Source organism: Taudactylus pleione, unplaced genomic scaffold, assembly GCF_031769625.1.
Source record: "Taudactylus pleione unplaced genomic scaffold, aTauple2 ptg000400l, whole genome shotgun sequence".
In the NCBI taxonomy this organism is placed as follows: domain Eukaryota; kingdom Metazoa; phylum Chordata; class Amphibia; order Anura; family Myobatrachidae; genus Taudactylus; species Taudactylus pleione.
The window spans coordinates 507638-529638 of record NW_028284802.1 but is presented as its reverse complement, the minus strand read 5'-3'; the positions used below and the strand labels follow the sequence as shown (position 1 = coordinate 529638).

General features: G+C 47.9%; 1 protein-coding gene across 9 annotated transcripts in view; it reads left to right on the top strand.

Moving 5' to 3' along the window:
• The window catches only part of SYNGAP1 (synaptic Ras GTPase activating protein 1), a 453461-nt gene that overhangs the window by 243159 nt on the left and 188301 nt on the right, over positions 1 to 22001 (top strand). The window contains exon 1 of one of the 9 annotated variants that reach the window (XM_088446596.1): positions 21097 to 21491. The exons of the other annotated variants lie outside the window; for them this stretch is intronic. The gene's annotated coding sequence lies outside the window, so the exon portion shown is untranslated. Of the gene's footprint in view, positions 1 to 21096; positions 21492 to 22001 lie in introns of those variants that run through there. 9 annotated transcript variants of the gene reach the window in all.

The window sequence follows — 22001 nt, the reverse complement described above, 5'->3', positions numbered from 1 at the left end:
CTACAAGGCTGGCTTTCATGTAGATGGCACTGATTGCCCTCCTAACCCTCCACACCGTTAGATCTGCCCCCTTGGCTGAGGTGGACAAATCCCCCCCTCCTTCCCAGCGAGTGCCACATTGCATTGTACTTTTTAAAAGAAACTATTGGGAGGGGTAGTTACCATGCCGCCTCAATTTTGCCACATCCCCCAGTACCCAGTCACTTCTCTTGATGGCCCTGTCTGGCATTACAAGACCCACTTCGGCATGCGTGAGAGGGTTAGTCAGCACAAACCCATCTGGGCTGACTAAAAATGACAAGAAATGTGCCTGTACTCACCTAAAGTTACATGTTCATGCAAGATTTATAGTAGCTCATCAAATGCTTATTTTCTTCATTTCTGAGGCAACTTCACTGATTTATTCCTGTTTCTGAAACTAGTCATGAGAATTAAAAATTATAACAAAAAAAAGACAAGTGCCAGTGCGTACCACCGAGAACCATCAGAAAAAACCCCACTTATTACATGTATATAGGGCCGTATTCAGCAAGGATCACTATTGTAACCGTGGGCCTGATTCAGAGGCTCTCGCAAAAAGCGAGCGCTCGCTCTGAATCTGGGCGGGCGCTGTTTTTTTTAGTTGCGGCCTCCTGGCCGCTCGCATAACTGTGGGTGACCACCCACAGCTATTGCGAGCGGCCAGGATGATGGTCGCGATGGTCAAGACCATTGGGCTTGCGACGAGACCCTTGTGGTAGGGTCTCGTGGCCGCAAGCCCCAGAGAGCTTCTGGCTCTAATAGAGCCAGAAGCTCTCTCACTGACATCACTGGTGATGTCACTGGGGCCGCCCACAAACGGCAGGCGTTCGCTTGGGAACGCCTCCATTTGTGAAGCCACCCCTCGGCCACGCCTACAAAATGGGGCGAGCTGTCGATCAACATCGACAGCTGCCCCTTTTGCAGTGAGCCTCGGAGCGAGTGCTTTTTGCGCTCGCTCCGCGGCACGGGCAGTGCGCACTGGGCCACCATCGACCCGCTTGCGAGCGGGTCTGAATCAGGCAGCGTGTACGCAGATTGCCGATTGTTACGCACTGGATATGCATTGCAATGCGCGAATGCTTCACTGCGATGATGGAGATCACGCAGAGTAATCACAGAGTGATTGACAGACAGAGGGGGGTGGATGGAGAAACGCAGGCTTGCCAGTGTGCGTTTGAATGCCGTTACAGGGAACGTGCATAAATTAGCCTCTGCGAAGGTATACGCAGCTTGACCGCTCACTGCATACAGGAAAGTTAGCAATTTATAAGTGAGGTCTGACCTGCTGTAATTGTGCGAGAGGAGAGGCCCCGATGTACTTTGATGTTACCGATGTTTTGGATGGATTGCAAGGTATTACGGATGTGCGAGATGGGAAGTGGCCATCTGCATGTTGTCCGTGGGAGTGTTTGCGCAATTATTAGCATACTTTCGCAGCAGAAGTGCGTGTGCGATTGCAGCTGCCATCGCATCAACGATCCTTGCTGAATCAGGCCCATAGTATGTACATTAAATTCAATAATAGTTTGCAACACAGCGTACTATGGGCCTGATTCAGACCCACTCGCAAGCGGCTGTCCGCTCGCAAGTGGGTCGATGGTCTGCACTGCGCATGCGCACAACGGAGGGAGCTCCGTCGTGCGCATGCGCCAGACGCGACGAGCGAAGGACTTTCCTTCGCTCGTTGTGTCTGATCAAAGGGGGCGTGCTGTCGATGTTGATTGACAGCACGCCCCCTTTGGTGGGCGTGCCTCCCAGACGGGGGCGTTCCCAAGGGAACGCCTACCGTCAGAAGCCGATGTCAGTGGGAGTGATTTTGGCTCTGATAGAGCCAAAATCACTCCGGGCCTTGCGGTTGAAAAACTCAACCGCAGGTTCCGGCTCGCAGTGGCGATGGTCGCGATGGTCAAGACCATCGCGGCCATCAAACTGCACGCTCGTATTGGCTGTGGGTGGTGACCCACAGCTATACGAGCGTCCAGGAGGACGCTCCATAATTATGGAGGACGGCCCTCATTCAGAGCGTGCGCTCTGCTCAGAGCGTGCGCTCTGCTCAGAGCGTACGGCTCTGAATCAGGGCCTATATGTGCAATAGTTAAACTGAATATGTATTAATAACTACAGTACGTATGTGTGGCAATTAGCAGACACAATAAACTTTGAGTAATAGCAAACCCGCAATACAATATGTGTAGTAATGGTACATTATATTGTCTATGATTTATACCGCAGCATGCTGTATTAATAGTAACTGTATTTTAAAAGAGGAGAGGAATGGGGATTAGCAGGAAGTTAATGGTTTATTCCTCATCCGACACGTTGATCTTTTGTGTTGGATTCACCTGTGTCCCGTACGGTAGCTCATTATGAGAATACGCAATGATGGAACGTGCAGCAGCCATTGAAGGTAAAACACACCTGGGTGTGAGAATCGCCTTATACAGCAGCGTGTGTCAGCATAATACCTATAAGAAAGAGCCCGATTGTGAATGCTCCCGTAAAATCAGATTTCATCCGTATCACATGAAAGCAGGACCCCCACTGAAAAGAGATCAAAGAACAGCCGCGTGAATAGTCTGCGATGTGAGAGATCTCCGGTCCTGCGCTCCGTCGGGAAGACTGGTAGTTTCAGGAATAAGAGGGCTGTGTATTCCCACCGTACTTATCTCTACCACTGACACTACCTATTACCAGTTATTTATATAGCGCACATAGGACCTCATTCAGAGGTACTCGCTATTTGCGTGCGCACGCTCTGAATCAGGGCGTCCCTTTTTTTTTATGACCGGCCTCCAGGCCGCTCGCACAGCCGTGGGTGACCACCCACAGCGTGTGCGTGTTGCCTGGCGATCGTCACGATTATCGCGACCATCGGGCTTGCTAGGAGACCCTGTTGTAGGGTCTCAGGTCTCGCAAACCCGAGTGGACTTCCTGCTCTAATAGAGCAGGAAGTCCACTACTGACATCACGAGTGATGTCAGTAGGGCCGCCCACAAACCCCAGGCGTTCCTTCGGGAACTACTCCATTTGTGCAGACACCCCCCCCTCCCCGCCTACAAAACGGGGCGAGCTGTCGATCAACATCGACAGCCGCCCCGTCATGTAGCGAGCTCCGGAGCGAGTGATTTCTCACTTGCTCCGAGGCTCGCGGACGCGCGGTGCGCACGCCGCGCGTGCACAATGGCCCACCATCGACCCGCTTGCGAGCGCTATGCGCTCGCAAACGGGTCTGAATCAGGCCCATAGTCCCTGATTCAGCTATTACAATCGCGGTTGTGATTATGCACGCAGGTCTGCAGCAAAACTACGCTAATGTTTGCAGTCGCAATGCCAGCATAGAGACGCCCACTACCGCTTTCTCACATCCGTAATACCTTAGCTGTCCTGCGTACAAATCGGTAACCTCGAGTAACATTGGCCCCACATGCACATTTACAGCAGCTCCGACCTGACTCAGAAATTGCAAGTGTCGTCGCACACAATGAGGGACTGATTCAGAGCTGGACGCTATTTGCGCTCGCTCGTTCAGAAAAAGGGGCCGGCTATTTAAATTGAGCGCTCGCTCTTTGCGGTCTGTTTACACCTCTATGTCTGAGCGAGCGAACGAAACATGCGCTCGCTATTTTGTAAAGACTCCCCCTGGCCGCTCGCATCCTACGTCATCACCGCTATTTATTTGATTAATCGAGTACATCGAAAGGCGTCTGAACTGCTCGCAGTGCTTGAGGTTGGATTTTCCTACCGCAGTCATGCGAACAGTTCAGGCTAAGAATCAACCAAGTGACGTGGTCGATGACGCTGCTTTGTTAATTATGCACACCCTTAAAACGCCCGTTTTGACCTTTTGGCACGCCTGCGTTCTGATCTCCACTCCCCGTTTTGTGCACTGAGGAGGGGGTCCTGCCTACAGGTGCCAGTGTTTAGGTTTCGTCACCGCAGCACGGTGTATTATGAATTCATTTATAAGAAGTAGCATTTTATGTCCGCAAATTCTAATAAGATTGAGAAGTGTATATTGCTTGCCGGCTCATGTAGAAGGCTCTTAGATAAAGCGTACGGCACGAGCATCACAAATAACGTAAAATGCCATTTATAAGATTAGGCTTTTTAGGCGTCAGGACATAAATGACATTGCAATGTAAAGTGTAAGCACTTAAACAAATGTGATACAGAGTCTGTACAGTTATGATCAGCTGGAAACAGATAGTTACCCATAATTCATGACCACATGGCACCGTTGATTGGCAGGCGGGTATATGAGACACTGAAGCCAAACAGAAGACCAGTGAGTAAGTGCACAATGTCTGGGGTCTTGCCAAGTACACCCCCACCAGCCTGTGTAACCATGTTCCCAAACCTCACTTATTTCCCACTTTTAACGGGAAACTAGACAGAAACATTTGACTTGTTTTCTTTAATCCATATTATGTCAATGATTTACTTTTACACTGAATGTACGCTCAAGTCACAAAGCAATAAAAACAGAGGACAAAGAAATATTTATATGTATTAGCCGATAATGTGCACACAATTGTAATTACTGGTACGGCACCACAGGTGCACAATATACTGCGTATTCATTTGGCCAAGTACGTTTAGATTCCTGTAAAGACATAGGGAAGGCCATCGGAAGCCCACCATCAAATGATAGCTGGGCTTCCAACAGGAAAACTTTCTATGCGATGGTTAGTAACCATCGCATCCAAAGTATTAAATGAAAAAAAATAAAAAATTAATTTGATTTTCTCCTTCACAAAAGACCCTGCTAGCGCATGCGTAGTAGCCCTATAGCACAAGGGACGGGACTGGGGGCGAGACGGGGTGGGATCGGGGTAGTTTCTATGACAAGATGCTCGATGCACAGAGCTGCAGTCAGGGACAGTTCAGCTGTCAGCATTAAGAAAAAAAAAAAGGTAACCATCACAACACCATCGAATCATTACCATTAGATGGTGGCAAACATCGGAATGCCGCCATCGAATATTAAAAACACTACCATCACCAGAAAAACATTGATGGTCGGCAAACATCGACCATCAATGTCCATCCCTACAAAGGCATATGGGCTTACAGAGGAAAGAGTTTATTGAATATAGGGCCTGACTCAGACACGGACGTAAGCTTCCGTTCGCTCGTACGCTGTCGATGTTTTGCTACCGCGCATGCGTCCGGTCCGTTATGCGCATGTGCGGCTGTATCTTTGCAATCACTTTTCGATCGCTCAAACGGACTGCGAGCAGGAAGTGACTTCTGAAATTTGATTGACAGAATGTGCCGTTTGTGGGTGGTAACGGGAAGGTGCTTGTAAACGGGGGAAGTTGTCGTGTGGATGCAGGCGTGTCTGACCGTCAAAACGGCATTTAATGGGCGTCCATAACTACAAAGACACGTCATTGTACACGTCACCTAGCTTGATTTTTGACTGAAGTACTCGCAGAACTTGTGGGCGCCTAGGGCTACCTTAAGCCTTACGAGGGCTTCCGATGGCTCTCGATGTTACCGATGGTCTTATACACTTCATGGAGTCGACGTGTTCTGCGAGAGTAGAGGGGGCGGTATTAAGCTAGTTTGCGATCGCTTCGTCGCCGCTCGCAAATACAAAACGGGCGTCCTTGAGCCTTGCATTGCGATCAGGGATTTTACCTGGCCGGCCCCTTTTTGCATGCGAGTGAGCGCTTCTAGCGAGCGGGTCTGAATCAGGCCCATAGATGAATGACTGGAGGAGATAGGGTAGATGCTTGCTTCCCCAGGGCGGGAGGTGGGGATGGGCTGGGGAGGTCATTTGCATTTTGCAAATTGTAGCTTTTCACATTTTTAAAGGGAAACGTAATAAACAGTCCCCATAGTCTAATGGAGCGTACACACGGTCAGATTTGTCAGACTTGTCAGATTTGTCAGATGAACGACTGAACGATTAAACGATTTAAACGATTTGGACGATTTGACCAAAGTTTTGAACGATTTGAACGATTGAACGATTTTTGACTGCATTAAAATGAATGGAATCGTCCAAGTCTGACTGCAAACCCATCAGATGTCAGATATCGTTATCTGACAAACGGGAACGCGCATCGTTGATCGTCCATCGTTCAGGCATGTCAGATATGAACGATTTTCCATCAGATATGAACGACTGAACGATTTTTAAATCGTTATCGTCCATATCTGAAGAAAAAATCTGATCGTGTGTATGCACCATTACTTGTTGTAGGGCTTGGGTGTCTGCAATCAGCATGGGAGTGGGCTGCACGGATTCAATCTGCATTATCCCGCTATTCATCACCATCGTGACCATCAGGGCTTGTGATGAGACCCTTGGGGTCGGGTCTCGTCTCACGCAAGCCCCAGGTAGCTTCCTGCTCTATTACCTACTGACATCACTGCTGGCAGGGGATGCTGAGAATTGTAGTTCTTCAACCGTTTGAATGTGACAGGTTTGTACAGCCTACACCAAACAATAAGAACTCCAAACCTGAATCAGGATGCTTGGAGTGAGTTGGTATGTACTATTTAGCACACTAAAATAAATACATATAGCACTTCAAGCTTTACATCATGGGGTCTTCCCTGGACTGACCCCGCTTATGGCTTCTGGGAGACAGGCCTGATATAAATAGAAAGCTGCTGGTTATGCGTTATTGACAGATTTAGCTGAGCGATACAAACTGTTGTTGGTAACCCGCTAAGTGCTTTGATATATGCAATGTATATATCCTCCTACCTACATGTGCAGTACAGGTGTATATATAATAACATATAAAATGCTTCGCAATAGTTTAATACCTCTAATAGGTTGTCAAGCAACAGGTAGCGAGCCCCATTTAATTGATACCAGCCTAATACCTCGCATCCTGTATCTTTACGTTGGGAATGATGTCGCCGTTTCATCGCCCTGCCTCGTGTGATGACACTAATCACTCTGATGCACAGAAGGGATGGGCCATGATGACATAAATTACCCTGTTACACTCCCGCACTTGTCTTCTGCACCATCCCGTGGGATCTCTTAGATAAATGCATTTTATTGAAAGGCTTTGGTACCATAGGTAGTAGAGGGTTAGATATAGCTATGAGGTGTACACTTTTCGCCTTGCGCCTTCGGTAATCTTTAGGTTGCAGCACATCACCAGAAAGCATAGGGTAGACATACTCTGTCTGCTTAGGGACCATCCAGGTGCATTGGTGTAAGCTGTTTTGCAGATGTAAGGGAATGTCATTTCATAGTTCTAGAATCAAAGCAGAAACAGAGGTGGTGGTATCGCATACTACCGTATACGAACCCCTTCACCCGCTTAATGACTGCACCCTGTAACTCCACACTGGGTAAGACGGATAAATGTAGTTCTATGCCAGATAATGAAAGATCTCACGCAAGACACCGTCCCTGACCTGGAATCTGCCCCCAGCTGACTCCTGCCAGAGATTGCTTGATTCCAGTCATAAAAGAGTTAAAGACCATTTGGAAAATTCTGTTATTAAATGTAATCCTTTTATAATTAGGGTTAATTTTCACCTTATTCTTCTATAAATGTTCACTACAATTATAGGCATAAAAATAGATCTTAAAGGTATTGTGGTATTTTTTTTTCAAATATGAATTAAAATATACCCGGCCCCTAGGCCTGGTGGAGAGAGCCTTTCTATGTGCTCAGCCAACATCAATGGTAATATACCAAGTCATATCACTGGTTCTCTGTACATTCCCTGCATTGCCACAATGTCTGCTCCTCCAAAGGTAATTCACTGGCATATAGTCTAATTCTAATTATCCAGCGTCCTCCACCTTGCGCACAAAAAGGAGCACGTCCGAACCACATCCACATTCCGGGTTTTGGGATGACCCTCGTAAAAGCGCTGTATGCAGGAAATATGCATGCTGGAAAACACGTCCATTGTGCTCCCACTGTACTAGACCCTTCATTCTCCTAAACTTTTCTGTTTTTCTACTAAAATGCTGCCGATCATGCAGGTCAGGGTCGGACTGACCCACAGGGGTACAGGGGAAATCCCCAGTGGGCAGCACAGCCTGAGGGCCCCACCCCCTCATCAAGGTTGTCTGGTGGAGCAGGAGCAAGGATGAACATGGGTGCTTGCCAGTGGCGGCTCCAGAGGTTAAAAATTCTAAATTCAAATAGGGGAACCACACCAACTGCTACCCCAAATGCTGCCAAACATAGATGGCTGGGACTCACTGGCAGTTGTTGTGTCTCCCCTATTTGAATATTAGCTGTTAGGTTAACAAATAATACGTATTATTGTGTGGGAAAAAAAAACATCTAAAATACAGCATATTACAAACTAAGAAAGTAGTTTGTAAAAAAAAACAAAACAACACTTACGTGGACAAAATTTAGATATTTTTTTTTATAGTGGCATGTGTTTGTATTTTACTAGACCTAATGCCTCCCCTGTCATACTCCCTTTCAGACTGCAGAGTTTTAACTATAAAAATTACTAGAATAATACGAAGAAGATATTTATAACTTATAAATATCTTCTTTGTATTATTCTGAACGTTTTATAGTCAGAACTCAACAATATTGCAGCACTCCCTGGAAATACAGGGAGAGATGAATAATAAGAGCTCAGCCTCACCTCTGCCTGGAGCTGGGTGCAGGGCCACGAAGTAGCCAATAAAACACATAGGAAAAGAGCTTATGGAGGCATGCCTCACTGCGAGGGGTCGTGCCTTGTGCTCTGATAGACACCTCTGACAATCAAGTGACCAGTCCAGGAAGTACTCAGGCATCGGAGCTCAGCAACAGCTGCACTGAGGAGGGAAGGAAATTGGAATATGCAGACAGAGGAAATACACAAAGGAGACAAAAGTGAGGGGGGGTCTGCTGTGGACAACAGGACACTGTCTGGGGGCTGGTTAATCACTGTGTAACAGGCTAGGGAGTTTTCCTGCAGACACCAGTAGCTGGCATCTCGTCACTGTGCAGGGACTGGCACCTTCTGTGTAAAGCTGGGTACGCACTACACGATGTGTACCCAGCACTGCATCGGTCTGATACTAGCCAGTGGTCAGTGCCTCCCCAGCCATTGACCTCACTACACGTCCCTGGCTCCTAGCTGTCACGGATCCGGTAGTACTGTGGTGGGGTTGTACTTACATGAATGCTTGCATCCTAAGTGTTCTGATTTTGGCAGAAAAATCCAGATTTGATATCTCTGTCCCACCTATGTGTCGGCAGGCCTGGCGACAAGGGTGTACAAGGGGCACACCTGTGCCAGGCCTCAAGGGCTCTAGCACAAGCTGCATCTCTGCCGGGGGTCAGTGGCTAATAGTAAATCAGCACATCTGGCTTGTGTAAAGTAATGGCAAGCTTAATTATTACCCACCCCCCGCTAGTGGTAACCCCGATGGGCCCATCACTACCTGCTGGTATGGAGTGTGGCTGGGGGTCGGGTGCTGGTGCATATTGCGTCATGATATAATTTGCATGACGCTGTGCCGGCCTGGTATCCATGGCCTCCCGTTGCAACATCCATCCACCGAGGAACAGGAAGGTCAGGAACTAAAGTGACACCGACCACCGCCGCGCATAGAGAGGCCACCTGTGTGCCTGCAGCTCTGCACCGGCCTTCACTGTCTGTCCCAGCGGATGTTATAGGGGTAAGTGACATCCATGACAGATAGTGTTTATTTTGTTAAGATTGACAATGCCCCTTAATTATACAGGCAGCTCCATCTATTTCTATCTATATACAGTCAGGTGCATAAATATTGGGACATTGGCCCTCATTCAGAGCCGTACGCTCTGAGCAGAGCGCACGCTCTGAATGAGGGCCGGGCTCCATTTTCATGGAGCGTCCTCCTGGACGCTCGTATAGCTGTGGGTCACCACCCACAGGCTATACGAGCGTGCTTTTTGATGGCCGCGATGGTCGAGACCATCGCGACCATCGAAATTGCGAGCCAGAGCCTGCGGTTGAGGTTTTCAACCGCAAGCTCCGGAGTGATTTTGGCTCTATCAGAGGCAAAATCACTCCCACTGACATCACTAGTGATGTCAGTGGGCCGGCTTCTGACGGGAGGCGTTCCCGTGGGAACGCCCCCGTCAGGGAGGCACGCCCACCAAAGGGGGCGTGCTGTCAATCAACATTGACAGCACGCCCCCTTTGATCGGACACAACGAGCGAAGGACTTTCCTTCGCTCGTCGCGTCTGGCGCATGCGCACGACGGAGCTACCTCCGTCGTGCGCATGCTCAGTGCATAACATCGACCCACTTGCGAGCGGACAGCCGCTCGCGAGTGGGTCTGAATCAGGCCCATTGACAGAATTTTAATATTTTGGCCTCTAGTCACCACCACAATGGCTTTGAACTGAAACAAACAAGATGTGCTTTAACTGCAGACTTTCAGATTTAATTTGAGGGTAATTACATCCAAATCAGGTGAACTGTGTAGGAATTACAACGGTTTCTATATGTGCCTCCCACTTTTTAAGGGGCCAAAAGTAATGGGACAAACTAAACAATCCTAAATCTAACTTTCACTTTTTAACACTTTGTTGCAAATCCTTTGCAGGCAATTACAGCCTGAAGTCTGGAACGCATAGACATTACCAGATGCTGGGTTTCATCCCTGGTGATGCTCTGCCAGGCCTCTACTGCAAATGTCTTCAGTTCCTGCTTGTTCTTGGGGCATTTTCCCTTCAGTCCATACACGAGCCGAAGAGCCTTTGTCTAGGTCTTGATTTATATACCATAGTCTGGGTGTTGGCTTTCCGGATATTAAGCCCATATTAGTTACATACTGGGTATCAAGCACTGATTGGTACAACATACTGTAGCATGGACCATTCTGATCTCTTGCACATGCTCTGTAAGCACTAAGATATACTCAGACAAAGAAATACAGTTATGACGTGTCCTAGAATGTCTGCAGTTACACTGTCTCAAAGCCCCTTTTGTGTAGAATATGGACATAACTATCAGTAACCCATAATGCTTAGCATCTCTACACATCTTACAATGGTCATTCTATTGGAATGTGGCTAACTGTGTCTACAACTAGCACCATATAAGCTATGGATGTCTCATTATACACCTCTGCTAATGACAGGTACAAGAAGGCCCCTCAATATATGTCTTGGCTTACCCCGAAGGTCTATTCATAGACTGCATGAATACAGTCTCTTTTCAAACCTCAATGGGGCCTAGCACAGGTTGTGTTTTACAACTTATATGCCTATGTAGAAATTATCTATCTATCTATCTATCTATCTATCTATCTATCTATCTATCTTTCTATCTATGGTAAGGTAAGGTCAAGGTAACCTCATATATACAGATATATTCCTCTCTCCTAGTGCCACTGTCTTCCTCCACGACTTAGGTTATTGATTTACCACGGAGGACACCAAAGCATTTCTGATCATCTGTGAGCTGCTCTATAGATAGTTAGCAATATATATATATATATATAAATGCTTGTATGCAGATGCATTTAGTGGGTGGCTTTTAATGTATATATTAAAAGCCACCCTCTGCGTATACAGATATTTCGATAAACTTCAAAGCAGGTGCTATGTATAAGGTGCGTTCTATAGTTATACTCCCCCTGAAAGTGAAATGCAGCATGGCTCTTGCCGTCGCTGCTGGCACTCGCCTATGCCGGCTCCCGTCGCTGCTGGCACTCGCCTATGCCGGCTCCCGTCGCTGCCAAGGTCGGGCACACTAGACATCGTCTATTATGTACCGGCCTGTATTCTTCTTCCATCATGCCATTGACTCTCAGATTGTATGGTTTCCTGTATCTGCACAGTGTCTTGTATTTGGTGATACATGTATTGGGGGGATGTGTGTAGGGGGGGGGGGGAGGCAGAGATATCCGTGCAACGGGCCCCCAGATTTCTGTTGCCGGCCCTGTGTGTCGGGACTGCGGTGTCTCATGGGTCACAACTTTGTGTTCGGTTCATCGCTGCTCTCTATGCGGGTCATTCAGACCCGGTCGTTAGCGCCGATGCGCTCGGACCGGGTTGATGGCCCCCCACAGAGCATGCGCACGACGGCGCCGTCGTGCGCATGCGTGAGACTCGCCGCGCCGGTCGTAGCGGGTCTCAATCCAAAGGGGGCGAGCTGTCAATGTTGATTGACAGCTCGCCCCGTTTGGAAGGCGGGCCGGGGTGGCGGCAGCCCAAACGGAGGTGTTCCCATGGGAACGCCTACCGTTTGGGGGGAGGCCCCACTGACATCACTAGTGATGTCAGTGGAGAGCTTCCGGCTCAGACAGAGCCAGAAGCTCTCCGGGGCTTACGACAAGGGAGACCCTACCCTAGGGTCCCGTCGTAAGCCCCGATGGTCGCGATGGTCTCTGACCATCGCGACCATCACCGGAGCGGTCGTTAGAGCTGCGGGTGTTAACCCACAGCCTAACGACCGCAACAGAGGCGGGCGGTCAGGATGCAAGTGGCCGCCCAGTTTCTCAGCGACCGCTTGCATCCTCCGACCGCCTCTGAATGAGGCCCTATGTGTGGTTATAGAGAACCAGAGGGGAGTAAAGGGCAGCTTTGCACTATTCAGTTCTAGACTCCTCCACTGTGATGCACGTGTCCCTATAATGGTGCGGCCACTCCCCCTATGCCCAATTCACTGAGCTGATATGTTTATCAGGACTGTCTTTATTACATATGTTTTGTATGTCACATGTTTTAATTGTATTGATTGAATTATGAGCCTGATTCAGGTTGGTTCGCAAAGGCCGCGTTCGCACGCACCCCGCTCGCTGCGAAAATATGCAAATGAATGCAATCACAGCTCTATACCAAGACGCACACTACTGTATAAAGCCTCCCACTTCCCATGACATGCATCTACAAGTCAGCGAAAACATCGGTACCATCGAGTAACATCGGAACCGTCTGCATAGTTGTGGTTGATCTGATCCTGCCGCAGAAACTGCTAAACTTCCTGTCGCCATCTAGACCTCTGCCTGTGTATGCTATCGCAGGGGCTTAATTATGTCCGCCCCTGTAACGGCGTTTAAACGCACAAGCAAACCTGCATTTCTCTGATCACCCCCCCGTCACCACCCCCAAACGGTCACTTCCTGTTAATCACCTTTTGAAGACTCTGGGCCTGATTCAGAGCCGGACGCTCGGACAGAGCGCTCGCTCTGAATCAGGGCCGTCCCTCTGTTTTTTTAGAGCGGCCTCCTGGCCGCTCGCATAGCTGTGGGTGACCACCCACAGCTACAGCGAGCCGCCATGATGATGGTCGCGATGGTCAAGACCATCGCGACCATCGGGCTTGAGACGAGACCCTTGTGGTAGGGTCTCATTGCCGCAAGCCCTAGAGTGCTTTCGGCTCTACCAGAGCCTAAAGCACTCCCACTGACATCACTTGTGATGTCAGTGGGGCCGGCCCCAGACGGTAGGCGTTCCCATGGGAACGCCTCCGTCTGGCCAGCCACGCCCCCGGCCCGCCCACCAAAGGGGGCGTGCTGTCACTCAACTTCGACAGCACGCCCCCTTTGGTACGAGACCCGGAGCGACGGTTTGCCCGTCGCTATCCGGGTCTCGCGCATGCGCACGATGGAGCCGGCTCCGTCGTGCGCATGCCCACTGGGCCACCATCGACCCGCTTGTGAGCGCATAGCGCTCGCGAGCGGGTCTGAATCAGGCCCTCTGTGTGCTCACTGAGATCGTTTCCCAATCGCAGGGGCCGGTTTGCGCACGCGCACAGCGTCTTATTCACATGCGCAGAATGCAAACATCGGCTGGCTGCGTGTGAACACAGCCTTGCGATCCAACCTGAATCAAGCCCTATGATTCAAAAGACCCTTCCCTGTAAAAGTACATCGCAAAGGTGCAAAATGCCTGTCTGCCAATTGCCTCGATTTCAGCTGGACAGTCCCTATTCCTGGGCTGTCTCCCACTGTAATGTCCTGATTGCCGGCCAGCTGGTGGTGTATTTTGTTTGCTGCTCATCAGCATAGCTGAGCAGGGATGAATGGTGCCACAGGTGCATAGGGCACAGACGGAGCGTTTGGAGGTGATCTTGGGAGGAATAAGGGTCAGCATAGTGCTAGACGTGCCCACAGGAGCATGGACACCGATAGGCACGCACCCTTCCTTGGCATGGGCACAGACCCTCCGTGATGTGGCCCGACCCGGATTGCATGGCTGAGCAGTCCCGTTACAGCTAGTGGCTGAGGCCTGGTTTGATCCCATATTTTCCAATATAAAGATTTACTGATATGGCACCAGCATATTCTGTTTATTGTCTGATGTTTTACACATAATAATTTCCAGGGAACATCGCTTTAGGGAAAGAAGATGCGTGAGTGGTACATGGTGCAGTCTGTGCAGACCATGGTGCACTACAGCTCCCATCATGACTTTACTCAACATAATAAGAATCTCAAATGTCTGCTTTTTAAATATAGCTATAGGCCAGAGAACAAGAACAGCCAGTGAGGACTGTGATCTGTATACAGAATAAGAATATTTACATTATGAAAAACAGCTTTCAGTTACCGAATAAGGCCTGGACAGCCGCTGGAAATTAGCGCCCTTCCTGGTTTATGGTGAATCGCTACGTCACGCCACCCACCCTGCCTACTTCGGGGAAGTCGACGGGACCCTAGCAGGATACTCTACTTACAGGAGCCCATGAGAACACCCCTAAATTCAGGAGTCTCCCAAATAAACAGGAGAGTAGGCGGGCGTGCTCCATTTCGGCCTGAAAAACCATGAACTTCGAAAAAACATTTGCGTCATGCCGCAAACCGGCGCTTGGCTGCGGCCAGCGCACTTTTGTGCTTTTACAAACTATCTTTTCTGTATAAATTAACAGCTACACTTTCATTTGAGAGGGATGTGCAATGCTTTTGCTATAGCAGTGTAGTCAGTGGTACTGTATATATTCTGATTTATATTTATTCTGTATGGCCAGCCAACGTGATTGTTTTTCCTGAGGAGAGAAATGTAGTTTTTGGGGTTTTTTTGTTTCTGTGGGGGCCAGCCAATGTTATTTTTTTCTGTGGGGCCAAGGTATGTGCATTGTATTCCTGTGGGGGCCAGTGTATGTGCATTTTATTCCTGTGGGGGCCAGTGTATGTGCATTTTATTCCTGTGGGGGCCAGTGTATGTGCATTGTATTCCTGTGGGGGCCAGTGTATGTGCATTGTATTCCTGTGGGGGCCAGTGTATGTGCATTGTATTCCTGTGGAGGCCAGTGTATGTGCATTGTATTCCTGTGGGGGCCAGTGTATGTGCATTGTATTCCTATGGAGGCCAGTGTATGTGCATTGTATTCCTGTGGGGGCCAGTGTATGTGCATTGTATTCCTGTGGGGGCCAGTGTATGTGCATTGTATTCCTGTGGGGGCCAGTGTATGTGCATTGTATTCCTGTGGGGGCCAGTGTATGTGCATTTTATTCCTGTGGAGGCCAATGTAGTGTGTTTTATTCCTGTGGAGTCCAATGTAGTGTGTTTTATTCCTGCGGGGGCCAATGTAGTGTGTTTTATTCCTGTGGAGTCCAATGTAGTGTGTTTTATTCCTGTGGAGGCCAATGTAGTGTGTTTTATTCCTGCGGGGGCCAATGTAGTGTGTTTTATTCCTGTGGAGGCCAATGTAGTGTGTTTTATTCCTGTGGAGGCCAATGTAGTGTGTTTTATTCCTGTGGAGGCCAATGTAGTGTGGTTTATTCCTGTGGAGGCCAATGTAGTGTGTTTTATTCCTGTGGAGGCCAATGTAGTGTGGTTTATTCCTGTGGAGGCCAATGTAGTGTGTTTTATTCCTGTGGAGGCCAAATTAATATAGAAACATAGAATTTGACGGCAGATAAGAACCACTTGGCCCATCTAGTCTGCCCCTTTTCATGTATCCTTTAGGCAACTTCAACCCTATTTACTCCTTACGTCTCTCTTAAGGATATTCTTATGCCTACCTCAAGCGTGTTTAAATTGTTCCACCGTTTTAGCTCCAACCACATCTGATGGGAGGCTATTCCACTTATCCACTACCCTTTCTGTGAAGTAATTTTTCCTCAAATTTCCTCTGAGCCTCCCTCCCTCCAGTCTCAGTGCATGTCCTCGTGTTCTTGTACATCTCTTCCTTTGAAGATGCTTCCCTCCTGTCCCTTCTTAAAACCCTTCATGTATTTGAAAGTTTCTATCATGTCCCCCCTTTCCCTTCTCTGTTCCAAACTATACATATTAAGATCTTTTAGTTCTGTGCTGTAGGCCATGCACCATTTTAGTTGCCCTTCTTTGTACAGTCTCTAATGTATTAATATCCTTCTGGAGATATAGCCTCCAGAACTGAACACAGTATTCTAGATGAGGACGTACCCATGACCTATACGGTGGTATTATCACTTCTTTTTTTCCTGCTACTGATTCCTCTCCCTATGCAACCAAGCATCTGACTTGTCTTCCTCATTGCTTTGGTGCATTGTCTTCAAGTAATCTGAAATGGTGACTCCTAAATCCTTTTCCTCCTCTGTATTTTCTATTATAGTGACCTTGATACTATTTTTAGCCTTTAGGTTATTGGGACCCAAGTGCATGATTTTGCATTTTTTGACATTAAACTGTATTTGTCATGTTCTTGCCCATTCCTCTAGTCTACCCAAGTCCTCAGTCATTTGTTTTACCCCTCCTGGTGTGTCTACCCTGTTGCATACTTTTGTGTCATCTGCAAAAAGGCATACTTTCCCTTTAATATTATTTGCAATATCACCATGCTGTTTGGGATCCTGTAAATTGTTGGATTTGAGATACCACCACTCTTTCTTTTAATAGTGTTTCCATGATTTTCCCAACTACTGATGTAAGGCTTACTGGTCTTTAGTTATTTGCTTCTTCTTTGCTTCCACTTTTGTACAGTGGTATTACATTTGCTCTTTTCCAGTCCTCTGGAATCACTCCTGATACTAGTAACTGGTTGAATAATTATGTTAATGGTGTTACCAGGACCCCTTTAAGCTCTTTTAGTATCCTTGGATGTATCCCATCTGGCCAAAATTGATTTATCCACTTTCAGTTTAGAGATTTCTGTTAGGACCTTTTCCTCTCTAAATTAAATTTTATGTACTGTACTTCATTTTTATGAATGCCTCTGTAACTTAACTGTGCCCCCTTGTAGTGTGTTTATTCCTGTGGAGGCCAATGTAGTGTGTTTTATTCCTGTGGAGGCCAATGTAGTGTGTTTTATTCCTGTGGAGGTCAATGTAGTGTGTTTTATTCCTGTGGAGGTCAATGTAGTGTGTTTTATTCCTGTGGAGGCCAATGTAATGTGTTTTATTCCTGTGGAGGCCAATGTAGTGTGTTTTATTCCTGTGGAGGCCAATGTAGTGTGTTTTATTCCTGTGGAGGTCAATGTAGTGTGTTTTATTCCTGTGGAGGTCAATGTGGTGTGTTTTATTCCTGTGGAGGCCAATGTAATGTGTTTTATTCCTATGGAGGCCAATGTAGTGTGTTTTATTCCTGTGGAGGCCAATGTAGTGTGAGGCCAATGTAGTGTGTTTTATTCCTGTGGAGGCCAGTGTAGTGTGTTTTATTCCTGAGGAGGCCAATGTAGTGTGTTTTATTCCTGAGGAGGCCAATGTAGTGTGTTTTATTCCTGTGGAGGCCAATGTAGTGTGTTTTATTCCTGTGGAGGCCAGTGTAGTGTGTTTTATTCCTGAGGAGGCCAATGTAGTGTGTTTTATTCCTGAGGAGGCCAATGTAGTGTGTTTTATTCCTGAGGAGGCCAATGTAGTGTGTTTTATTCCTGAGGAGGCCAATGTAGTGTGTTTTATTCCTGTGGAAGCCAATGTAGTGTGTTTTATTCCTGTGGAGGCCAATGTAGTGTGTTGTATTCCTGTGGAGGCCAATGTAGTGTGTTGTATTCCTGTGGAGGCCAATGTAGTGTGTTTTATTCCTGTGTAGGCCAATGTAGTGTGTTTTATTCCTGTGGAGGCCAATGTAGTGTGTTTTATTCCTGTGGAGGCCAATGTAGTGTGTTTTATTCCTGTGGAGGCCAATGTAGTGTGTTTTATTCCTGTGGAGGCCAATGTAGTGTGTTTTATTCCTGTGGAGGCCAATGTGGTGTGTTTTATTCCTGTGGAGGCCAATGTAGTGTGTTTTTTTTTTTTTTTTTATGTGGGAGACAATATGTATGTTTTTTCCTAGGTCCTGAACGACGTATCGCCGGATAGTGTGCCTTGGCAATTTTAATATCTTTCGTAGCGTGCCTCGAATTGAAATAGGTTGAAAATCACTGATCTATTCTATACGGTTGTCTTCACCCTCTCGGATGTCTCCTCACAGTCTTGTCCCATTCAGCAAAGCATCTGCATTATATTTAGTAACGGTATTGTCCTGTCGGCGATGTCATGTCAGGAAGTCTGCACTCAGCAGCGGCCTTGCTCATATCACCCGTGACGCAGAAACGCAGAGCTTTGCTGAACGGAGCCATCAGCTGGTGACGTCTCTGTGGATTCACCAACATATTTTGCCATTGTTGTCTCCCGCTGCTTTGTGCAAATAGCAAACTTTTATAAGCAGACTTTGCTGCACTTTTTAGATTCCAATTTCCCCCCTTTTATATTGCAAGCTCTTTCTTTTTTTTTAAAGTTTTATATCTTTCCCCCACAAAACTTGCACCCGGGTCCCTTTGCGTACAGGAACTAGACTATTGCATTGTTTTGCTGTTGAGAAGGGAAAGGCCGGACATTCTGACATAAATAATGCACAGTGGCTTTGTCATTCTATAGGTTCAAAGCTCTAAACTATAATTGCTCAGTGAATGTGACTAGGATAGGATTTAACTCCCCAGTGGCTGGAGGTGCTGGGCTGGCTGCTGCTGCATGTTAGTGGTTACTTGGTGACATGTGGTTACATTATGCTCTCCTCACACGGGTTCCCTCTGCTGTTTCACTGCCTGTTCTGATGAATTGGGACAGATTGTGCGGACAGGGAAGAACATGCTCAACAACCTGCTGCATACTATGTAGCTATGGACAGGTTTGCTCTACATGAAATTTTTCTTTGTTTTGCAGACTTGACAGATGAGGAACGAACCTCATTAACAGCAGTGCGAGTATTGGGGGCGCTGAGGCACGTACAGGTCTGGTGCTTATCAACCCCCCTCCTATACCAGATCTCCTGCAGAAGAGGAGCCAAAGTCGGGCCACCATGCACGAGCCCCCCGCACCGCGGCATGTGACTGCTCCGTTTTGCCCATGTAATGAGATTTGAACGTCCCCGTAAGGTAACTAATGACGCTGGGACGTTCAAATCTCATTATGTTGAGGAAATGCGGAGGCCCGATTCCTTCAGGGGTCTCCCCGGCGCGGAGGAATGGAAGTCCCACGAGCGACTCCAGCCTCGCTTCCTTTTTCATTAGCGTCACTTGTAACTTGTGTGCATGAGTGTGCCATCACAGGAGCAGCTACCAACGTGGTGACATCGCAGCCCCCGGGGTCTTTTCAAAACCTATCAACAATCCTGCAAAAAGCCATCCTTGTTTTCTTGGGCAATGTAGCTGTAAGCCTGTGAGTGATTAGAGGCGTTATACTGATACAGTTATAGGAAAATAAATATGAATACTGAATGTACTACTCGCCTTACTAAGGGGAAACAAAATGTGTCACTCAGTAACTAATTAGTGCTGGAATTGTAGTCATTATGGGCTCTATTCACTAAGCCGTGGAGAGAGATAAAATGGAGAAAGATTAGTCCCAGCCAATCAGCTCCTAACTGTCATTTTTCAAACACAACCTGTAACATGACAGTTATGAGCTGATTGGCTGGAACTTATCTTTATCTCTCTCCAAGGCTTAGGGAATAGACCCTTGTGTGTGGATGGAGCATGGGTAGGTGGGTGCAGCTACATATATGTTGTATTGGGGGGGGGGGGGGTTGGTAAATCCATGGCCTCAGGATGATAACTCCTGGAGAGAGTCATGTGACTGCACTGTGTCACGTGACCCCGTCCTGTATAAATGTGCGCTGTGATAGCTCCTTATCTGTATTCCTGCTGCCTCTGAGGTGTAACTTTATCGCTGCGTTGTTATCGCCTGCTTTCCTCATTTCATGCTGGGCCATCTACATAATGGGCGGCCCGTCCCCTACCCCCTGGGATCTCATACACATTCTCTGGGTACTCCAAACCTGTTCATTATAACTCAATATAAAAATTAAATTTCTTCCTAAAATAACCAAGTAACAGTCATGCAAAACTAAGGGATTGTTTTAAAAACATTAAAATGCAAGAGGAGCGGCTTGGTGTAGGTGTAGTCGGTGCAGATTTGGGGGTGCTGGGAGTCACTGTGCACGTTATTTGGGCACTTGGTATAAATAAACACATTATCCATCTCCTATTTCCTCCCTCTACCAACTTCCTCCCTCTCTCCCACTATAGTACCCACTCCTCCACATTCTGTATTCTCTCCTTCCTCGTCCATATACCTGTTTGTGCCCCTCTCACCCCCCCCCCCCCTGCACTATGCCTGTGTCACCCCCCCATATCCCTGTGCCATAGTGTCCCCCCACCTCAGGAGCAATGCATAGCAGCGTCTCTGGGTGTGGAAGGGGTTAAGAGGACTCCCTGCGATAGGACAGGGTACGCGCACAGTTGCTAAGTAACAGGGAGGTTGCTCGCACAGCTCAACTCTCTTCTCTCCAAATCTCTCATTCCTGCTTCTTTATTTCTCTCCCTCTTTTCCACTCTACCTGTCCATCTTTCCAGTCCATTCTCCGTCTGCTTCCCACCTCTCTCCGGCACCCTCCCAGCCTGCGTTTTCCTCCCTGCTTTCTCCTTCTCCTCATCCCATCTCCCCTCAGCGCCTCTCTGCTGCTGTCCTCCCCCCCCTGACATCTCCTATGCATCTTTTTCTCTCTCCTCCTAGGCCCATTCATTTTTCCTCTCTTCCTCCTTCTCCATCTCTCTCACTGTCTGTGAAGTAGTTAAGCGGTCCCCCCGTGCGTGTCCCTGTGATAGGAGGGGGCGTGCACACAGTTGCCTGGTTACCACGCTCACAGTGACATCCCTGTGAATACGGAAGGATGCAGTGCGCGCTGGTCCTGGGAGCTGGGTAACGTGGAGGCCTCTTATCCTGCACACCCTGCACACACATACCGCTCTGCACTGCACCCCCCCTTTTTGCACTGCACATGCGGCTTCTACTGCGCTGCACGACCTGTGCTGGGTTCCCTGCACTGCACACACACGGCACTGCATGTCTGTTCCATCCTGCATTGCATGCCCTGCAGTGCATAACTTTGCACTGCACACCTCAGATCACCACATCCTGCTCATGTTGGACTTCCCACCCTCAGCACTGCAAATCCTGCACGCTCCACTGCACAGCCTGCATGCCCGGCACTGCACCCCCCATCCCCTCTCCCTTCACCCCATCTCCCTGCACCGTCCTCACTTTGTGTTTGGGGTTCGCCATTCACAGCTTGTGCCTACTCAAGGTCTTGAACATGAAATTTAAAGGAAACTGAAAGATTCACTGAGTCTTGAGGTGAGAGAGAAGCCGGCGGGTACATGTGTGTGTAACTGCGCATACGTGTATCTTGTGTGTGTGTGAGTCTGTACGTTAACATGTGTGGTCATACTACAGTGGCGTGTTTATGGTGCAAAGAGATCATACGTATAGTCATATATTTTATGCGTACGGCAGTCCGCTGACCTCCGGCAGGTGAGATCCAATGTTCTGGAATGTCCTTAAACATGGGGAACTTTAGTTTATAAGTTGTTCTGTAGAAACCGTAGCTTTGTGCGTTTGTCTCCTGGTGTACCTGGCCGAGGGTTTACGAGGAAGGTTTCGGAGGGTGGCACTTATGGCAGGATCTTTCTGTGCTGCAATCTTGGAGAAATTAACATTTATCCACTGGCATATGGTAATGAACAGATTGATACATAAATTAATGAGGGCCTTGCTTACTGAAGTATGTAAAGTGAGCAGCATACTGAGCGCAAAGTAATTGTAGTGTATATCGGTGTGTGCTGAATTGCTAGATAGTGTGGAACA